The sequence below is a fragment of the Mustelus asterias genome, chromosome 23 (genome assembly GCF_964213995.1).
Source record: "Mustelus asterias chromosome 23, sMusAst1.hap1.1, whole genome shotgun sequence".
In the NCBI taxonomy this organism is placed as follows: Eukaryota; Metazoa; Chordata; class Chondrichthyes; order Carcharhiniformes; family Triakidae; genus Mustelus; species Mustelus asterias.
In genome coordinates this window covers 22,798,352-22,818,619 of record NC_135823.1, presented here as the reverse complement: position 1 = coordinate 22,818,619, position 20,268 = coordinate 22,798,352, and the positions used below count along the sequence as shown (strand labels likewise).

Here is a 20,268-nt window from a genome sequence, read left to right as displayed (position 1 = left end):
TCACTATGGTTGGTGAGGGACTCCTGGACAACAATGCTTGATGTGGAGTGGCACAACTCAAGCTATAGCCTCTGGCAACATGGTAGTATAGTGACCTGTTCCAGGAAAAATAAGTTATGGAACAGACATACACATGTCTGCCTTAAGTGTCTTGAGTCACAACAAAGCTTCTAAGCCTAAGTGGATATACTCACATAGTGGTTATATTATTAGTAATCCAGGAAATGTGGGTCCAGCAACCACATATCAACATAGCTAACTCATAATTGTTCTCTCAAGTGGCCTAGGAAGTCAATCAGTTGTTTCAAATCGCTAAAATGAATAAGACATTTTCATGCGACCGAGGCATCGAATTGAGACACAACAAAGGCATTCCTAATCCAATCAACCCTGCAAAGTCCTCCTGATTAATATCTGGGAATAGCTCTGCTACAGATAAGTCAACACACAGCCTGACATGGTCATACTGACAGAATCACACCTATCAGCCAACATCCCAGAGTCCTCAAATATGTCCAATTCCAATATCACCAAGAGTGACTTGGTAAGTCATCTGCTCTCCTATGATCTATAATAAAACATATCATTTATTGTGAGTATCTGTAGAAGGATACAAATTTATTCAGCCAGGTAGAGAAACTATTGTGAATGGCATGCACTGCACATTTGCAAGAATCTTAATCATCAATCTTTTTTTAATAGAGATAAGAAATACATAGGAAGGACAGCGCAGTCAAGTAGCCTTACCAGAGTGGCTGCCTACACTTAACAAAATTCCAAAGCAGCATTAATGGGCAATTAAAATGATTCTAATTTTCAAAAAGATAAATTATTTTCTTTGTCTTATTGAGTAAAGTGCTATTCTAAATTCTAATTCTGATATTATTTTGCAGATCTGGATGACTGTCTTAGGCAATGAAACTATTGTAGCTCGCGGCTGCAGGGAAAGTTGCACAGAATCCAACACGGAGGAGAGTTGCAAAGAATTGATGGGCATGAAGTATTGTATCAAGTGCTGCCAAAATCCCGAGTGCAATGTGGAGGTGTTGTTCAGTCATGGCACGAGAATAAGACAGAACATATGTAACATGCTTGTCATTCTTTCACTTGTCGTTTCAACTAAGTCAATGGTATAAGAGGAAAGTGTTGAATCTTTTAAGCCCAGACATTTTCAAAACCCTCACATAGAGTCATTCCACATAACTTATTTCATGTCACTTTGCATGATTTCAATTGACAGCTCACTCTGGCGTTTCTGCTTGTCATGACTTGTAGCACAGAACGTGACTCAAATGTAATAGCACCCATACCACTTACATAATTAATATAGTAAATGGATTAGCTGTAGGGGTAATGATGTTTAATCCTGTCATTCTGCTCTCCTGATCTCATGAATTGCCCATGGGACACATACATGAATGGATATGGGAGCTAACTGGTTTAACCATTCACCATCAGACATGGCTGGGCCACATAAAGCACCAGTAGATCTCATTTCAGTCTTCCAAAAACTACTCATTATTCCAGGATCATCCTGGAAGGCAAAGGTAATTCCCAGTTTATTTTCTTTAACTATTCTCTTAAACACTCCCTCTCCTGTCTTCTCCACCCTCATCTCCAACAAGGTGCAAGAAGCTCACAGACTTTTGTTACTAAGTTTGAGGCATCTGATCAGGTGCCTCTGCAACTTCCCTTCCATTTCTATCCCATCAGACCAAACTTCATCCAAGGTTCCCTCCTGCCCAAGCCCTGAACTTGCATCTTCCTCTACTTTCTCTCCTGTCTCCCCTCACATCCTCTTTGAGCTCACCATGTCAAAGAGCCCAACCTCAAGGCTCCCTCAACCCTATTCCTACTAAACTGCTGATGACCTAACTTCTCTTCTTAGCTCGCATGTTAGAAGATATTAACAGTTCTCTTCCTCAGGTACAGTCCTTTGTTTTTTTCAAATACATCATCACCCCTCTCCTGAAGGAAGACACAGTTGACCCCCTCCATTATTGCTAACTACTGCCCTCCATACACTCTTTCCTCTCCTAAGTCCTTGAATGTGTTGTTACCTCCCGCATCTGTACCCATTTTGTCCATAACTCCATCCCTGCTGTGTTCACAGCAGGCACGGGCCATGTAAAGTACAAGGGATGACATACCCACCCAAGATGCCCCATAATACAGTGGATGGACGGGTGCCAAAATCGTCTCACCACCCACAATTTTTAAATAAATAATGAAGGGTCCATTGAGCTTGTTAACAAGCCAGTTAACCTGGATAATATGCTGCCCATTGCCATAAAACAGTTAGTGTGAGCAGGTGGGCAATTAAAAAAAAATTTTTGTGCACCCCACCCCCCCAAGATGTTACCTCCCCTTTGTTCCTCCCCACCTATCCTCCAAAATATGCCCTCCACTCCCTTATCCTAGGCTGTCCAATCCCTCCCCTTCCAAGACCCCCAACTTACCTGGGTCCAGATACTGTGGCTTCCTTCCTCATGGGCCTGCTTGTATCCCAACAGTGCCCATTACTCAGGTCTGACACTGCTTAGACCGCTGGAGTGGCTGGCCAGTCAGATTAACCAGCAGCTCTCAAGGGCAGGATTTCCTTTCACTGAGACAACACGTTATGGCTGTGAGGCAGGCTTCTTTTCGGTGTATCAGCTGCCAGCTGACTGTAGTAATGCAGAGGGGGTGGGGTGGAAGGGGTGAGCTTTTATCATCAAAGTCACAAATGGCATCCTATGTGACTGTGACAAAGTAAACTAATCCTTCTCATCCTTCTTGACCTGTAAGAAGTCTTTGAAATGGTTGACCACACTCCTCCAACGCCTGTCCACCATCGTCCAGCTGTGAGCCTGCATTCACTTGGCTCTGTTTTGATTTTTATCTAATCATAGACAGCGCTTCAAGGGCTCCTCCACCTGCTCCTGCACAGTCACCTCTGGTGTCTCTTCAGGATCTATCTATGGTCCCTTCCTAAATCTACATGCCGCCCCTCAGCGATGTCCACAGGAAACAACACCAGTTTCCACAAATATGTTGAGAACACCCAGCTCTACCTCACCACCACCTCTCTAAAACATTCCACTGTCTCTGAATTGTCAGACTGCTTACTCAACTTCCAGTAATGGATGCGAAGAAATTTCTTCCAACTAAATATTGGGAAGACCAAAGCCATTGTCTTTGCCGCTATGAACTCCATTTTTTAACAGTGATTCCATCCCGCTCCCTGGCAATTGTCTGGGGCTGAACCAGACTGCTTGCCACTTTGGTGCACTATTTGACCCCAAGATGAGCTTCTAACCATATATTTGCACCATCACTAAGACTGCCTTTTTCTATCCCCATAGCATCACCCAACTCTGCTCTACCTCAGTTCATTAGCTATTGATATTCTCATCCATGCCTTTGTTATCTACCTTCTGTAAACTTATTATCCATCTCTCCTGCCCATGTCGTAACTCACGCTAAGCCCCATCAACCCTGTACTCCATGACCTATGTTGGCTCTTGGTTAAGCAAAGCCTTAATTTTAGAATTGTCATCTTCACTTTAAAATCCCTCCATGGGCCTCGGTTCCATAATCTTCCAAGATAGCTGCATTCGGCAAATCTGGCTTCTTAAACATTGATGTGGAGATGCCGGCGTTGGACTGGGGTGAACACAGTAAGAAGTCTCACAACACCAGGTTAAAGTCCAACAGGTTTATTTGGTAGCAAATACCATAAGCTTTCGGAGCGCTGCTCCTTCGTCAGATGGAGTGGAAATGTGCACATTATTTGCTACCAAATAAACCTGTTGGACTTTAACCTGGTGTTGTGAGACTTCTTACTGTGTTCTTAAACATTCCCAGTTTTAATCACTCCACCATTGGTCACCATATCTTTAGCTGCCTAAGCTCTGGAATTTTGTCCGTAAACTCTCTACCTCTCCACCTCTTTTTTCTCCTATGTGGTGCTCCATAAGCTTTTGGTCATTTGCTATCATATCTCTTAATGTGGTTCAGTCATTTATTAACACTCCTGCAAAGTAACTAACATTAAAGTATCTACAGAAATAAGAGATTCGTTGTTAAAATTTTGGGGGTTCATTTCCATTATTTTTGGATTCCTGAGATTCTATTCTACTTATTTCATTGCCACGTAATCTGAAATAGAATTGATGAATAGAGAAATGAATTCTGTTGCAGGTTTTGAGCTGGACCTGTGTTTACACTTTGTTATGAAATGCCTACATAATAACACAGTGAAGAGTAAATGGGGTTTTGTGACAAAATGAAAGCAGTTTCCTTAGCACACAACACACGCACTGCACAATTCCTCCTGGGACTGCAATCACCTTTTGTTTCTCTCCCCTTTTCAATTAGCTGTTGCCTTTAAGTCTGGAGAGAGAGAGAGAGAGAGAGAAATCATTTACAGCAGAATGACATTATGAAGTAATAACGTGGTGACATAATTCTGTGGCACATTTTGATGAGAATTGTCACACAAATACATTTAAGGGGTCTTGATACATTTTGCATTTATATCCCATGCACTGTAGAATTCTCTCTCTAACACTCACTAATGCTTAAGGGTGATATTGGAACACTATGCAGAGAAAGAGAGCAGTTAGGTTAGCAACAGTTTACAATTAGACCAAAAGGATTTGCATGGTAAATATCTGGTACCTCCTCCTTCATTTGAAAAGTTTTTGTCTTCGATTTCCTCTCTTACATTTTTCTCTCTATTACCACTCTGTCCATTTTTTACACCTATCTTAGATGGTTGCTATTCTCTGAGACATGACATGTTATAGCAATGTGTATGTACAGTATATTAATCTCATATTTGGCACTTATTTTCATCCAAGATCGCCCATTTCCATCACCTTCTGTTGAAATTCATGCTGCCTCGAGGTTCAACTACTCCAATGGACTCCCAGCCTCCCACATTGCACCTACTGTAAATTCTCCCAAAATGTTGCTGCCAAGTCCCATTGACCCACATCCCTGTGCTCACTGACCTAAACTGGCTCCCACTCTGGCAGCATTTTGATTTTAAATTCTCATCCTTGTTTCCAAATCTTCCATGACTTTGCCATCTCTGAATCTCTGAAACCATTGCCAACCCTATAACCCTCCAGGATCTCTGTGCTCCTCCAATTTTGGCTGATATTGCACATCCACAATTTTCTTTGCTCCACCATTCAGCGGCCCAATTTCTAAGCCTATAATGGCAAGGTTTTCTCAACATATCTGATGGCAAAAAGCTACGTCAACATTGCGATAAAGGGAAAACTTAACTGCCTGTCATGGTGTCATCTCCTATTATTCCAATTTCTTTACAGGCCTCTGGCATCTGGCCTGTTTATTTTCCTCCAAGCCCACTTAAAAGAACAACAACTTTCACTTGTAGGGCACTTCACACCCAATGAACTTCCTTTGAAGTTAAGTCACTATTGTCATATAGGCAACTGTAGCCACTAATTTGCATTCAGCAAGGCCTTCATAAGATGACTGACCAGCTCAACAGACTTGGGTCTTCCTTAAACAATGGCATGGGATCTTTCACACCTCCTGAACACCTAACACCAGGAATGCACAAATGGTCTGTCAACCTAGATTGTTCCAAAACCCACATAAAACGTATGGTTCAGAGGAAAGCATGCTTTCAACTGAGCCAAGTCAAATGCATGGTGCAGGATGAAGGATCCAGGCTGTTCACAGAGTAGGGGAGCCAGGTCTTCCATTTGGAAACTGACAAAGCAGGACTGAGCACAGAAGGAAAATGCTAGATCAGCCATTCAGGGCAACGAGGGAACATTCAATTCTTATTTGCTCATGCTGTCATGTACTCTTGTCTAATGGAATTTCAACGCACAAACTACCAACTCAGAGGAGAGAGTGCTACTGCTTAGCTGAGGCTGACACCATCTTCTCCTTTTTTGCTACATTCTGATTCTTTCTTGTTGACTTGAGGTTTACTTTTGATTCTCTCGTGTTACCTTGAAATTCATGGGGTGGGATTTTACGGCCTTACTCGTCCTGAAACCATAAAACCCTGCCCGAGGTCAATGGACCCTTTCCATGGTCCGCCCCTCGCCTGCTCCGATTCCCATGGTGGGCGGGACGGCAGAATTCCGGCCATAGAATCCCTACAATGCAGGAGGCCACTCTGCTCATCAAGCCTGCACCAACAATAATCCCACCCCAGGTCCTATCCCTCTAAATCCACGTATTTACCCTGCTAATCCCCCTGACACTAAGGGGCAATTTAGCATGGCCAATCCACCTAACCAGCATATCTTTGGACTTTGGGAGGAAACTGGAGCACCCGGAGGAAACCCACGCAGACATAGGGAGAACGTGCAAATTCCACAGTCACCCAAGGCTGGAATTGAACCTGGGTCCCTGGCGCAGTGTGGCAGCAGTGCTAACCACTGTGCCCTACTGCTACTATGTGCTATACTATAACTAAATTTCCATGATCTCCTTTCACTTTTTTGTTTAAAATTCATACAAACATATGAATTAAAAGCAGAAGTAAGCTAATCAGCCCCTTGAGCCTGCTCCGTCATTTGATAACATCAGGGTTGCTCTGAATGTGGCCTCAACTTTAGTTGCCTGTCTATCCCTTATATCTTTTGACTCCCTTGCCAATCAAGATTTCAATATGAACATTGCCCGGAATTCTCATTCTCTCATAGAATCCTAGAAGGAGGCCATTTGGCCCATCAAATCTGCACTGACCACAATGCCACCCAGGCCCTATCCCCACAACCCCATGCATTTACCCTAGCCAGTCCTCCCACAGGAAGGGGCAATTTAGCATGGCCAATCCATCTAACCCACACATCTTTGGATTCTCCTGCTGCCGTGTTTCTTTTTTCCAATCCCTCCTATTTCTGTTAAAATGTTGTACCTCTTCTCAACCTGCTGATCTGAGTAAGGGGAAGAAATGGAGCCTAAATCAAGATAAGGTGTTGTATCTGTCCAATTCAGACACTTCAACCAGCTTCTTAATCAAAGTTTTACCCAGGTGCCTTTATTTATGAGAAAAACAAAGTACAGACGCAGATCTATGATGCAACAAGTTGAGTTTTGCAAGCATAGGCTGGTTGGATACACTCTGTACCTTGTCCATTGCAAACAGCAGCTGGGACATGCTGTTTGATACAATCCGCCAGTTTTTGGATGGACAGCCTTCATACCTAGCATCACACTGGCACTGAAATTCATATGCCACATTATTCATTCGTGTGATAGGCAGGACATCTTTTTGGCTTGATGACAGCATCCTGTTTGTGGCAAATTCCATTTGTGTTGCTACTGCATGGTAGCAGTGTGAAGCAGCAAGCTTCACCACAGTATCCAACATTAGATATGAGTCCATGATTGGGCAACATATGCTAATTATTACTCAGTGTGTTAAAAATTGCGCAGTTGTCAATTTAAGAATGTCAATTGGGCTCACAGTGCGTGTACTGTGACTTCCTTGTCAATCAAGATTCCAATATGGACATTACCCTGAATTCTCATTCTCTCATAGAATCCTACAGTACAGAAGGAGGCCATTCGGCCCACCGAGTCTGCACTGACCACAATCCCAAACACGCCCTATCCCCACGACGCCATTACCCCATGCAACCCCATGCACATTTGCGTGTATTGGGAGCTACATCTATTAATATGTAGTGCACTGTTCTTTGCAGACAGAAAGAACATGTACATACTTATCACAGCTGCTTCAGATAAACAAAATAAGTGATAGCCATTCGCTGGATTGTTCCTCAGGACAATGCCTTGACCAATCAGAGTTAAGCTGCTTGGTTTAAATTTTCAAGCAATGCTTGGTAGTTAACTGTCAATCACCATTAACTGGTGCATTCTGTGCTTCATTGTCTGAGAATGCCACATGTTTTAAGGTGCTTTCTAGGTAGATAAAACTATTCACTTCAGACAGCACATGCTTCTCAATGGTTATAAGGAGTGACAAATAAAGTTTTATGGGGCAGAATTGTATATCATTTCCATCCTCTGTAGACAGATAGTGAGACCAAATTTCTTAAAAGCACCTGAGAAATGGTCCATGGTGACTTCGAGGTTCTCTTCTGTGGGCAGCAAGTGTACAGTATTCAGCAAACAAAAACTTCCAAATATGTTCTGCAAAGATTTCAGCATGATTTGCAGTTGACAGATTTGTAATCCACATTCAAGCAAATACACACTCCTTTATCCAGGTTCCTGAAGGTATAAACAAGCATAGAAACAAACAGGGTGGGAGCTAAAACACAAGCCAGCTTGACTCCCCTGGGGATAGAGGAGCAGCTAGAAATTTCCCTATTTTCCATGATTCTGGTCATTTTGGAACTGGCAGATCATCTGGATAAACCTTTCAAGACAACCAATTTGGCCTGTAGTTTCCAGAAACCCACTTTGCTGACTGTATCAAAGACCTTTGTGAGATCAACAAAGACACATTTAAGTTTTGTTCTCAACACTTTTCCTTAAGTTGTGTAGCAGTAAAGACCTCAATTACACTTCTGATGTTTCTGAATCAATCCTGGCTATCAGGCAAGAATTTCTCATTTGTATGCTTGATGTAATAATTTAAGATAACCATAGCAAGGATTTTCCCTGCAATGACAAAAAGGGAAATGCCTCTATGACTGTTGCACGCCTATCTACTTGTGTTTGAATACATGAATAATGGGTGCATCTCTTACATATGTGTGGGAGTAATTATTTTTGTCACAGTAGATAGAAAAGCTTGAAGCCTATAGGCTAGTTGGTGTCCTCTGGTTTGATAGACCTTAGCAGCAACAGGTTTATTTGCTAGCACGAGCTTTCAGAGCACTGCCCCTTCATCAGGACTCACCTGATGAAGGGGCAGCGCTCTGAAAGCTCGTGTTACCAAATAAACCTGTTGGACTTTAACCTGGTGTTATGAGACTTCTTACTGTATTTAACAGATGAACGTTGTGAAAGAAAATTTCCCCCAGCTATATAAAGAGAGAGAGAGAGAAAGGAAACATTTCAATTTAAGGAAACTATGACAATTTTAGTGGTGACTTATTTTAGACTTAAGCCTGAATTTCTGCTCCCACAATGGCAGTTTTTAGACAAGGGAGTGTGAAATTGAAGGAACCGATTTTACTCTGGATTCCCACCCATCCATAACCTTACATTGATTTTATGCTGTGGCGGGCAAGGCCTTGGATATGCCCTAATTGAGGCCCTTAAGTGGCCAATTAATGGCCGTTTCTAGCCCAGTCTCAATTTTTAGGCTGGTGGGAGAATTTATTTAGTATGTGGGGAAGTCGAAGAATGAATGGGCTTAGATTTCGGGCGGAAAGGTGAAATGGGCTACCTCCATCAGAAGCACTCTTCTGACTGCTGGCGTCCCCACCTTCCCCCAACCCCCCTTAAACTCTAGTGGGGCCTGGACCCCCCCCCCCCCCCCACCCCCCCCCCCCCCCCCCCCCTCACCTTTCCCTGACACTACAATCACCCCTTTGCACACCCCACTTCCAAACCCGCCTCAGCGTGAAGGGAAACCTGAAATCTGAAAAATTCAGGTCTCAGTTCCTCTAGTCCTGAGCAGGATAATGGGCAACAGGACTCTGCTATCAATCACAGTCCATCACAATCTCTTTTACTTCAGCCCAGTATTTCCCGCTCTTGAAGATCCTCCTTAAATGTACTTCTCTAGCTCTTCTTCAGCCAGCTACATTTTCTTTTTCCATCTGGTGGTGTCTATTCTACTGCTGCACTGCTAGGCTTATATCCAGGAGGTGAAATATGTGTCCTGCCAATCTCAGTTGTGTCTCCATCCCTATGTCGCGCAGGCACTTCTGACCAGTTCTCTGTGGCATTTCTTTGTTTGTAATGTCTGCAATCTGTAAAACACCATCACCTCAACAGAAACTGCAAGAAGTGGCCATTTGTCAGTAAAGAATCATTTATTTTTAATTAAAATCTAAATATTGGCATATTCTTTTTGTACTGGAGTCAAGACGAGTTTTTAGGTTTATGATCATTGATTTGATTTGATTTGATTTATTATTGACACAGTACAAAGTCTCACAACACCAGGTTAAAGTCCAACAGGTTTATTTGGTAGCAAAAGCCACTAGCTTTCGGAGCGCTGCTCCTTCGTCAGGTGAGTGGGAGTTCTGTTCACAAACAGGGCATATAAGGACACAAACTCAATTTACAAAATAATGGTTGGAATGCGAGTCTTTACAGGTAATCAAGTCTTAAAGGTACAGACAATGTGAGTGGAGAGAGGGATAAACACAGGTTAAAGAGATGTGTATTATCTCCAGCCAGGACAGTTAGTGAGATTTTGCAAGCCCAGGCAAGTCATGGGGGTTACAGATAGTGTGACATGAACCCAAGATCCCGGTTGAGGCCGTCCTCATGTGTGCGGAACTTGGCTATCAGTCTCTGCTCAGCAACTCTACGTTGTCGTGTGTCGTGAAGGCCGCCTTGGAGAACACTCACCCGAAGATCAGAGACTGAATGCCCGTGACCGCTGAAGTGCTCCCCAACAGGAAGAGAACACTCTTGCCTGGTGATTGCCGAGTGGTGTTCATTCATCCGTTGTCGTAGCGTCTGCATGGTCTCCCCAATGTACCATGCCTCAGGACATCCTTTCCTGCAGCGTATCAGGTAGACAACGTTGGCCGAGTTGCAAGAGTATGTACCGTGTACCTGGTGGATGGTGTTCTCACATGAGATGATGGCATCCGCGTCGATGATCCGGCACGTCTTGCGGAGGTTGCTGTGGCAGGGTTGTGTGGTGTCGTGGTCACTGTTCTCCTGAAGGCTGGGTAGTTTGCTGCGGTCAATGGTCTGTTTGAGGTTGTGTGGTTGTTTGAAGACAAGAAGTGGGGGTGTGGGGGATGGCCTTGGCGAGATGTTCGTCTTCATCAATGACATGTTGAAGGCTCCGGAGGAGGTGTTGTAGCTTCTCGGCTCCGGGGAAGTACTGGACGACGAAGGGTACTCTGTCCGCCGTGTCCCGTGTTTGTCTTCTGAGGAGGTCGGTGCGGTTTTTCGCTGTGGCGCGTCGGAACTGTTGATACGCTGCAGGAAAGGATGTCCCGAGGCATGGTACATTGGGAGACCATGCAGACGCTACGACAACGGATGAATGAACACCGCTCGACAATCACCAGGCAAGAGTGTTCTCTTCCTGTTGGGGAACACTTCAGCGGTCACGGGCATTCGGCCTCTGATCTTCGGGTAAGCGTTCTCCAAGGCGGCCTTCATGACACACAACGCAGAGTTGCTGAGCAGAGACTGATAGCCAAGTTCTGCACACATGAGGACGGCCTCAACCGGGATCTTGGGTTCATGTCACACTATCTGTAACCCCCACGAGTTGCCTGGGCTTGCAAAATCTCACTAACTGTCCTGGCTGGAGACAATACACATCTCTTTAACCTGTGTTTAACCCTCTCTCCACTCACATTGTCTGTACCTTTAAGACTTGATTACCTGTAAAGACTCGCATTCCAACCATTATTTTGTAAATTGAGTTTGTGTCTTTATATGCCCTATTTGTGAACAGAACTCCCACTTACCTGACGAAGGAGCAGCGCTCTGAAAGCTAGTGGCTTTTGCTACCAAATAAACCTGTTGGACTTTAACCTGGTGTTGTGAGACTTCTTACTGTGTTTACCCCAGTCCAACGCCGGCATCTCCACATCATGACATGTATTAACATACAGTGAAAAGTATTGTTTCTTGTGCTATACAGACAAAGCACACTGTTCATAGAGAAGGAAACGAAATCGTGCAGAATGTAGTGTTACAGTCATAGCTAGGGTGTAGAGAAAAATCAACTTAATGCGAGGTAGATCCATTCAAAACTCTGACAGCAGCAGGGAAGAAGCTGTTCTTGAGTCGGTTGATATGTGACCTCAGACTTTTGTATCTTTTTCCCGATGGAAGAAGGTGGAAGAGAGAATGTCTGGGGTGCGGGGGGCCCTTAATTATGCTTGCTGCTTTGCCGAGGCAGTGGGAAGTGTAGACAGAGTCAATGGATGGGAGGCTGGTTTGCGTGATGGATTGGGCCACATTCACGACCTTTTGTAGTTCCTTGCGGTCTTGGGCAGAGCAAGAGCCACACCAAGCTGTGATACAACCAGAAAGAATGCTTTCTATGGTGCATTTGTAAAAGTTGGTGAGAGTCGTAGCTGACACGCCAAATTTCGTTAGTCTTCTGAGAAAATAGAGGCATTGGTGGGCTTTCTTAACAATAGTGTCGGCATGGGGGCATGGGCATTGTTTTTTATGAAGGAGCTCAGAGGTAGTGTAACACAGCAACTCAAGGAAAGCAACTTCACATTCATTCACTATCGATTATGCCTCTTTTTGTAGAACAGGCAGCACAAAAACAGAGTACGATCACAGACGACAGTACCAGAGGCTAGATATGTCTAGAATTGCACTAAATGCTTGCAGCACAGACATAGAGAAACTGTATCAGAGCAGATCACAGCACCGATAGCCTGAAGCAGAATTTGGTAATCCTATTTCTTAACTCTACCTTAGGTTTCTGTGCACTAAAGAGTTTCAAACCATGACACTATATGGAAGACCTCTGCCCATCCAAGAGAGTAGAGAAATTTCACAGCTGGCAATCGGTGCAAACATTTTGAACCCTTTAAAATAATGAGACGCTCATTTGAGCAGAGCTCTACCTAATGCTTGGGTTATGCTGGGAGCAGCAAAGAATCATCAATTCATTGATCTGCACGTGTGTCAAATCTGATATTCAAAATCCATCCTGCACCTCCATCATCTCACTAGGTGATGGCCTAGTGGTATTATTGCTAAACTATTAATCTAGAAATTCAGCTAATGTGCTGGGGACCTGGGTTCAAATCCCGCCATGGCAGATGGTGGAATTTGAATTCAATAAAAAAAAATTGGATTAAGAATCTACTGATGACCATGAAATCATTGTTGGAAAACCCATCTGGTTCACTAATGTCCTTTAGGGAAGGAAATCTGTCATCTGGTCTGGCCTAGATGTGACTCCAGAGCCACAGTAGTGTGGTTGACTCAACTGTCCTCTGAAATGGTCTAGCAAGGCACTCAGTTCGAGGGCAACTAGGGATGGGTAATAAATGCTGGCAACCAGTGATATCCATGTCCTATGAATGAACAAAACAAAAGCCAAGATGGGTGAGAAATTTAAGAGAAATTGCAATCTGATGAATATAAATCTCCAAAAAAACCACCCTCTACTCATGACTTGTGCTGTGCTATTTTGGTACCTTACATGTATGAGTGTGAAGATGCCAGAGAGATGAGATTGGGGTGGTACAGTGGTTAGCACTGCTGCCTCACAGCACCAGGACCTGGGTTCGATTCCTGGCTTAGATTACTGTCTGTGTGGAGTCTGCACGTTCTCCCCGTGTCTGCACGGGTTTCCTCTGGGTGCTCCGGTTTCCTCCCACAGTCCGAAAGACGTGCTGGTTAGGTGCATTGGCCATGCTAAATTCTCCCTCAGTGTACCCAAACAGGTGCTGGAGTGTGGCGGGTTGGGGATTTTCACAGTAACTTCATTGCAGTGTTAATGTAAGCTGACTTTTTTGATTTGATTTATTATTGTCACGTATTAGTATACACTGAAAAGTATTGTTTCTTGCGCACTATACAGACAAAGCATACCGTTCACAGAGAAGGAAAGGAGAGTGCAGAATGTAGTGTTACAGTCATAGCTAGGGTAACACTAATAGATAAACGTTAAACTTTACCTGCACACTTTTCGCATTTGAAGAGATGCTGCTTGAGGAGGGGAGGGGGGGGGGAGGGGGAGGGGGAGGGGGAAGGAGATGGGTCGTTTCCATGGTAATGTGTCCCGGAAGCGGTTGCCGGTGACTCGGAAGTGAAGCTGGGGGGCGGGGGGGGTGACGGCGCGCGCGGTAAATGCAAAGGGGGAGACAGAGAGAGACTTTGATCCGGGCCTGGTGCCTGTGCCACACACCGCCGGCAACGAAGACACGAACTGCTGTCCCGGCTAAGGCCTGCTCCGTACCGGGAAGCCTCCCCTCACTGTAACCGGGGAGGGGGTCGGGCACCCAGTGAAGCGAGAGCCCCCTGCCCCGGGGTAGGGTGGGGGGGGAAAGCCCAAGCTGCCGCCATCTTCTGGCTCTGGGGAACTGCTTACTCTCCTCTCTGTTGTGTTTGTGTTTCTTTTTAACTCCAGGTAAGACCTTGTTTACTCTTACCTTATGTTCATTTTTAAAAATTGTTCTGTTGCTATTCTCGGCCATCAAAGTTGCCCCCAACCTAATTCTTCTCAATGTGAGCACAATAAGTATTTTTTTTTCTGAGCCATAAACCGAAAATGCTGTAAAATCTCCCCAGGGCTGAATAAACGCATCAAAGGGTCATCCTGACTTGAAATGTTGACTCTATTCTCTTTCCACAGATGCTGTCAGCCCTGCTGAGTTTCTCCAGCATTTTCTGTTTTAGATTCCAGCATTTTGCCTTTATCTAAGTGTTTTTTTTCTGAACTGTATTGTCACCCCTGAGTGCTCCTGTGCAGCTGTCACAAGGAGATATTGCTATTCAGTCAAAGGTTTAATCACTAATCTTTTCCTGCTCCATTATTTGTTGTGACTTTCATAGAAGAAAGTCAGGCATTCGTTTGCTTGGTGATTTTTATGTTTATTGAATGTTGCAGAACAGCAGGTGCTAGAAGTTTTTGCAAGGATTGCAGGAAGACTTTAATTTGTAGTGAATCTGACATAGAAATGAAAGTATTCTAGTGCTTGTAACTTGTCAGGTTTGGTGAATGTGTACGTGTGAAAGAGGTGGGAAAGATGCTGGTTTAAAAATAGACTAGCACAGTGGTCTGGTTCATTTCTATAATCAGCTCCAAGAGATGGAATTTTAAAGTTTATTTATTAATGTCATAACTAAGCTTACATTAACACTGCAATGAAGTTACTGTGAAAATCCCCTAGTCGCCACACTCCGGCACCTGTTCGGGTACACTGAGGGAGAATTTAGAATGGCCAATGCACCTAGCCAGCAATGACACTCTCCTTTGTAGAAGTGGCAGAGCATGAAGAAAAGGGGACATGTTCTCTCTCTGTCTGACCCCAAAAATCTCCTTTTGTTGAAGTGGTAAGAAGTAAGCTATAACTTTGGATTTTAACTTAAAGGCCTGATGCGTACTGGGATTTAACTGCTTGTGTCTAGGCCAAACCATTTTTCACAGTGAACTTGGGAAGACAAGGGAGGTGCTTTTGGGTGGAGCAACTGCGTGAGCGGCAGTTGGAAGCAGTACGGTGAACTCTTGAGGCTGAGGGGGTCATGGATAACAGGTTTCAGGATGTGGCCGCCCCGCAGCTTAAGGAAGTTGTAACGGAATTGCTACAAGGCATCCTGAAGATGGTGGGTGAATGATTCGGCAGCTGAGGCTATCGGATTGCTTGAGATCAGAAGTTCTGGGCTGCTGTGGCTATGCCAATCAGGTGTCCTTGCTAAACTGGGCATTGATATGGTGTTCCCAGAGAAATGCGGGATCACCAGATCATGTAAAGAGTGGTGAATAGCCAGATGTTGTGGTCCATGTTGGGATCAATGACATAGGAAGAAAGAGAGATTAGGTCCTGCAAGCAGACCTTGGGGAGTAAGGTAGAAAATTGAAAAGCAGGACTTCAAAGGTAGTAATCTTCATATTACTCCAGGTGCCATGCAACAGTGAGTATAGGAACAGAAGGATGAATAACTGGGGAAAACATGGGGCGAACTGGGGACCTACAGGTAATCTGTGTGCACCTGGAAGATGTGGATACAAACTTCAATGAATATTTTGTGAAGACCAATGCAGTGGAAAAGGATGACATCGATGACGTTTTGGGCCCCATATCTAAGGAAGAATGTGCTGGCGTTGGAAAGGGTCCAGAGGAGATTCACAAGAATGATCCCTGGAATGAAGAGCTTGTAGTATGAGGAACGGTTGAGAACTCTGGGTCTGTACTCGTTGGAGTTTAGAAGGATGAGGGGGGATCTTATTGAAACTTACAGGATACTGCGAGGCCTGGATAGAGTGGGCATGGAGAGGATGTTTCCACGAGTAGGAAAAACTAGAACCAGAGGGCACAACCTCAGGTTAAAGGGACGATCTTTTAAAACAGATGAGGAGGAATTTCTTCAGCTAGAGAGTGGTGAATCTGTGGAACTCATTGCCACAGAAGGCTGTGGAGGCCAGGTCATTGAGTGTCTTTAAGACAGAGACAGATAGATTCTTGATTGATAAGGGGATCAGGGGTTATGCGGAAAAGGCAGGAGAATGGGGATGAGAAAAATATCAGCCATGATTGAATGGCGGAGCAGACTCGATGGGCCGAGTGGCCTAATTCTGCTCCTATGGTCCTATGTAGACATCCAGGTGGAAGACTGTGAAATACTAGAGGAAATTAACATAGAGATGAGATACTAGCAGGTTTAGCAGCCTTAAAATGGATAAATCTCACCCGGTGCGGAGAGAGGAGGGTCGGGATGGCGACCTCCTCGTGAACCTGCTCCTGGGCCTGGTGAAACGCGCCATTTACCGGTCCAGGCAGCGGGCGATCGAGGGGGCCGTCCATCCTTACTGTCTGCCCCTCTACCGCGGCTACATTCGCGGCTGCGTGTCCCTGGAGAGGGAGCATGCGGTGTCCACGGGCGCGGTTGACGCCTTCTGTGCCCGTTGGGCACCGCAGGGGTAGGGGTGCGTTATTGACCCTGACAATCACATTTTAATTTGATGTTTTTAAGTTTCCTTTGTACTTTGATTTCTGTTCGGGCTGTTCCCCCTCCTTTTGGGGAGCTGCCCCTTTTACCTTGTCCTGACTTAATCTGAGTTTGTTTATTTGGTTTGACCTAAAAAGAGGGCAAGCCCAGATGAGATGTATCCCAGGCTGTTGATGGAGATGCTGTTGAGGGAGGTAAGGGAGGAGATATTGGGCGCACTGGCAGTAATTTTCAAATCCCCTCTGGCCAAGGTGAAGTGCCAGAGGACTGGAAGATTGCTAACATTGTCCCATTATTTGAAAAAGGTGGTAGGGATAGACCAGAAAATTAGAGGCCAGACAGTCTAACCTTGGTGGTCTGAAAGTTACTGGAAAGAATTCTGAAGTTGAATCTATCTAAGTGAGGAGCAGAATGAATCCATCTACACTTGATAGTCTGCATGGATTTGTTAGAGGAAGGTCATGTTTGACAAATTTAATCAATTTTTTGAGGAGGTTGAGTGTTGATGAGGGAATGCATTTAATGTGGTTTATATGGACTTGAGGAAGGCCTTTGACAAGGTCCCTCCGGGCAGACTGTTCAAGATAGTAAGGGCCTATGAGATTCAAAACAGAGTGACATGTTAGATCCAAAATTGACTGAGAGGCTGGAAGCAAGGGGTAATGGTAGAGGAATATTTCTGTGACTGGAAGTCTGTTTCCAGTGGAGCTCTGCAGGGCTTGGTGCTGAGGCCCATGCTATTTGTAGTGTGCATTAATGATTTGGACTTCAGGGTAGGGGTATAATCAAGAAGTTTGTGGATGACACAAAAATTGGTGGTGTGCTAAATAGTGAGGAAGATATCAAATGGACTGGTCAGGTGGGGAAAGCAGTGGTAAATGGAATTCAGCCTGGAAAATGTGAGGTAGTGAACTTGGGAAGGACTATTGAGCCAAAGGATTTTACTATGAATGTTTTTTGGACCCTGGAAAGTACTCGGGATCAGAGAGATGTTGGAGTGCATATCCACTAATACCCTGAAGGTGGCAGGGAAGGTAGATAAGGTGGTTAAGAGGGCATATGGAAAAGTTGCTTTTATGAGCCAATGCATAGAGTACAAGAGCAGGTCATGCTGGTTAGGCCACAACTGGAGTACTGTGTGCACATTATAGGGGGGGATGTGATTGTACTGGAGAGGGCGCAGAGGAGATTTGCCAGAATCCTGCCTGGATTGGAGGCTCTAAGCTGAGAGGAAACATTGGATGGCTGGGGCTGTTTTCTTTGGAGCTGTGAAGGTTGATGGACTTGTAAGGAGCATGGATAGGAAGGCACATTTTCCACTAGTAGAGGGGTTAATAACCGGGGGGATATAGATTTAAGATGAGAGGTAGAAGGCTAAGAGAGGAGTTCCACCCAGAGGGTGGTGGGAGTCTGTAACTCACTGCCTGAAAGGATGGTTGAGTCAGAAACTCTCATAATATTTAAGTAGCATTTGGATATTCACTTGCACTGCCGTAACCTCCAGGAATATGGGCCAAGCACTGGAAAATTGGATCTGTGTAGTCAGATCTTTATTGATCAGTGTGGACATGATGGCCTCTTGAGCTGTGCCTATGAATCTACAATTTGACCATAGGGCTTGAGGGAGAGAAGGAAAGCAGAATTGGAGGGATCCTCCTTTGATCCTGGTCATGGTATTGGCACTTGCAAGGAGTGGAAATATTAACACATTTTGTATTCCTTAACCCAGGAGTGTCGAGGGCATTTATAGAACCCTGACTGTGATCACTTAATTCAGCAGGGACTGTAACTGAACCTGGGACCCTGCTGCTAGTAGTAGCTTGTTACATACTTTAATTAACCAAATCATTTGGGAGAAAATTAGATGACTTAGAGTAAAAGTGGCTTGGAGGGAGTGTTTTATGCAGATATTTACTGTTCCTGACAACTGCCTGGCCACCATTTTGTTTTTCCTCACTATAACTGTGATAAAAATAAAATCCTTAGAGCAGGATTTGTAAACGATTAATTTGACATGTATTCAGTGCCACTAAAGTTTATAATAGAAATTGAAACTCTTTCAATTGCAGATGTTCTTTATCTTATTTTTTAATGTTTAATTTTTTTTCATCAAATGCCTTCTGGAAATCTTAAGTACAGTACATCCACTGGTTCCCATTTATCTACAGCACATGTTACTTCCTCGAAGAACTCTTAATAAGTTGGTTAAACATGATCTCCCTTTCACAAAACCATGATGATTCTGACTGACTGCCGAGCTTATCCATGTGGCCTGCTATAATAGCTTCTAACATCGGGTCTCTTCAACAGATGTCAGGCTAACTGGCCTGTAGTTTCCTGCTTTCCGTCTCCCTTCCGAGTGACTTTGTCAACATGCTACCATCTCCCTGCTAAAGGAGATTAAGGAACAGGGCCAATTCTTCTCACTGATCTGCCAGTACAATACAAACTCGAACAGAAATAACTTGAAGTTAAATTACTGAACCTACAGACACAGCTGGTTGAAAGCAGTTCATAAAATTCTGCTCAAACTTCCTACATTCTGAAATGCCCTCAAAAAACGGCATGTTTATTCCTCATGGGATATGAGTTTTGCTGGCCACTATTTGTTGCCCATCCCCAATTGCCAAGTGACAGCCATTTCAGAGGGCAGTTTAGAGTTAGCCACCTTGATGAGGGTCTGGAGTCACACCTAAAGTCTGGGGTGGCACGGTGGCACAGTGGTTAGCACTGCTGCCTCACAGCACCAGCGACCCGGGTTCAATTCCCGGCTTGGGTAACTGTGCGGAATCTGCATGTTACCCAAAGAGGTGCCGGAGTATGGCAACTAGGGGATTTTCATAGTATCTTCATTGCCATGTTAATGTGAGTTTACTTGTAACACTAATCAATCAACTTTAAACATGTAAGGCAAATCAGTTAAGGATGGCAAAAGTTTCCTTCCCCAAGCAGAGTCTGAATATTGTGAAGGCAGAGGTGGATAGATCCTTGGTACATCAGGGGTGATAGGTTATTGGGGTAGGCAGGATGCATATTTAAGGTTACTATCAGATCAGCCATGATCTTACTCAATGAACAATTAGGCTCGAAGGCTGAATTGCATACTCCTGCTCCTTGTTTGTATGTTCACCACTGGATTGGTAATCCAAACGCCCAGGCTAATACACTGGGAATATGGGTTCAAATCCCACCATGACAGCTGGTGGAATTTGAATTCAGTTAATAAATCTGGAATATAAGAAAAGCTGGTCTTGGTAATAGTGGCCATTTGTCTTAAAAAACCCATAAGATTCACTAATGTCCTCAGAGGAAAGAAATCTGCCAATATCTTAAATGGGGTGCAATATCATGTAGTGAGACTTCTTGCATCCCTGATAATCAAGAATTTAGTATTTGCACAGAGTTCCTGGCAGCTTAATCCTCACTTCTAAAGGTGGTTTCTTTATTTTGGTAGTTTTATCTCTATTACTTCTAAAGCCTGCAAGATTCGCCTGATCTTTCACAGTTAACCACAGCAAACTAATTTAT

General features: G+C 44.3%; 1 protein-coding gene and 1 long non-coding RNA gene across 3 annotated transcripts in view; one reads left to right on the top strand and one right to left on the bottom strand.

Moving 5' to 3' along the window:
- Positions 1–4,280: 4,280 nt before the first annotated feature.
- LOC144510570 (uncharacterized) lies at positions 4,281–13,813 on the bottom strand. Its single transcript, XR_013500646.1, has 3 exons — positions 13,749–13,813; positions 8,049–8,217; positions 4,281–4,374 (listed from the first exon to the last, which is right to left on the bottom strand). It is a non-coding gene; the product is annotated as an uncharacterized LOC144510570 (long non-coding RNA).
- Positions 13,814–13,870: 57 nt separating this feature from the next.
- The window catches only part of LOC144510568 (uncharacterized), a 63,726-nt gene continuing 57,328 nt past the window's right edge, over positions 13,871–20,268 (top strand). The window contains exon 1 of one of the 2 annotated variants that reach the window (XM_078240102.1): positions 13,871–14,200. The gene's annotated coding sequence lies outside the window, so the exon portion shown is untranslated. The remainder of the gene's footprint in view (positions 14,201–20,268) is intronic. The other variant, XM_078240104.1, reaches the window with a different exon arrangement.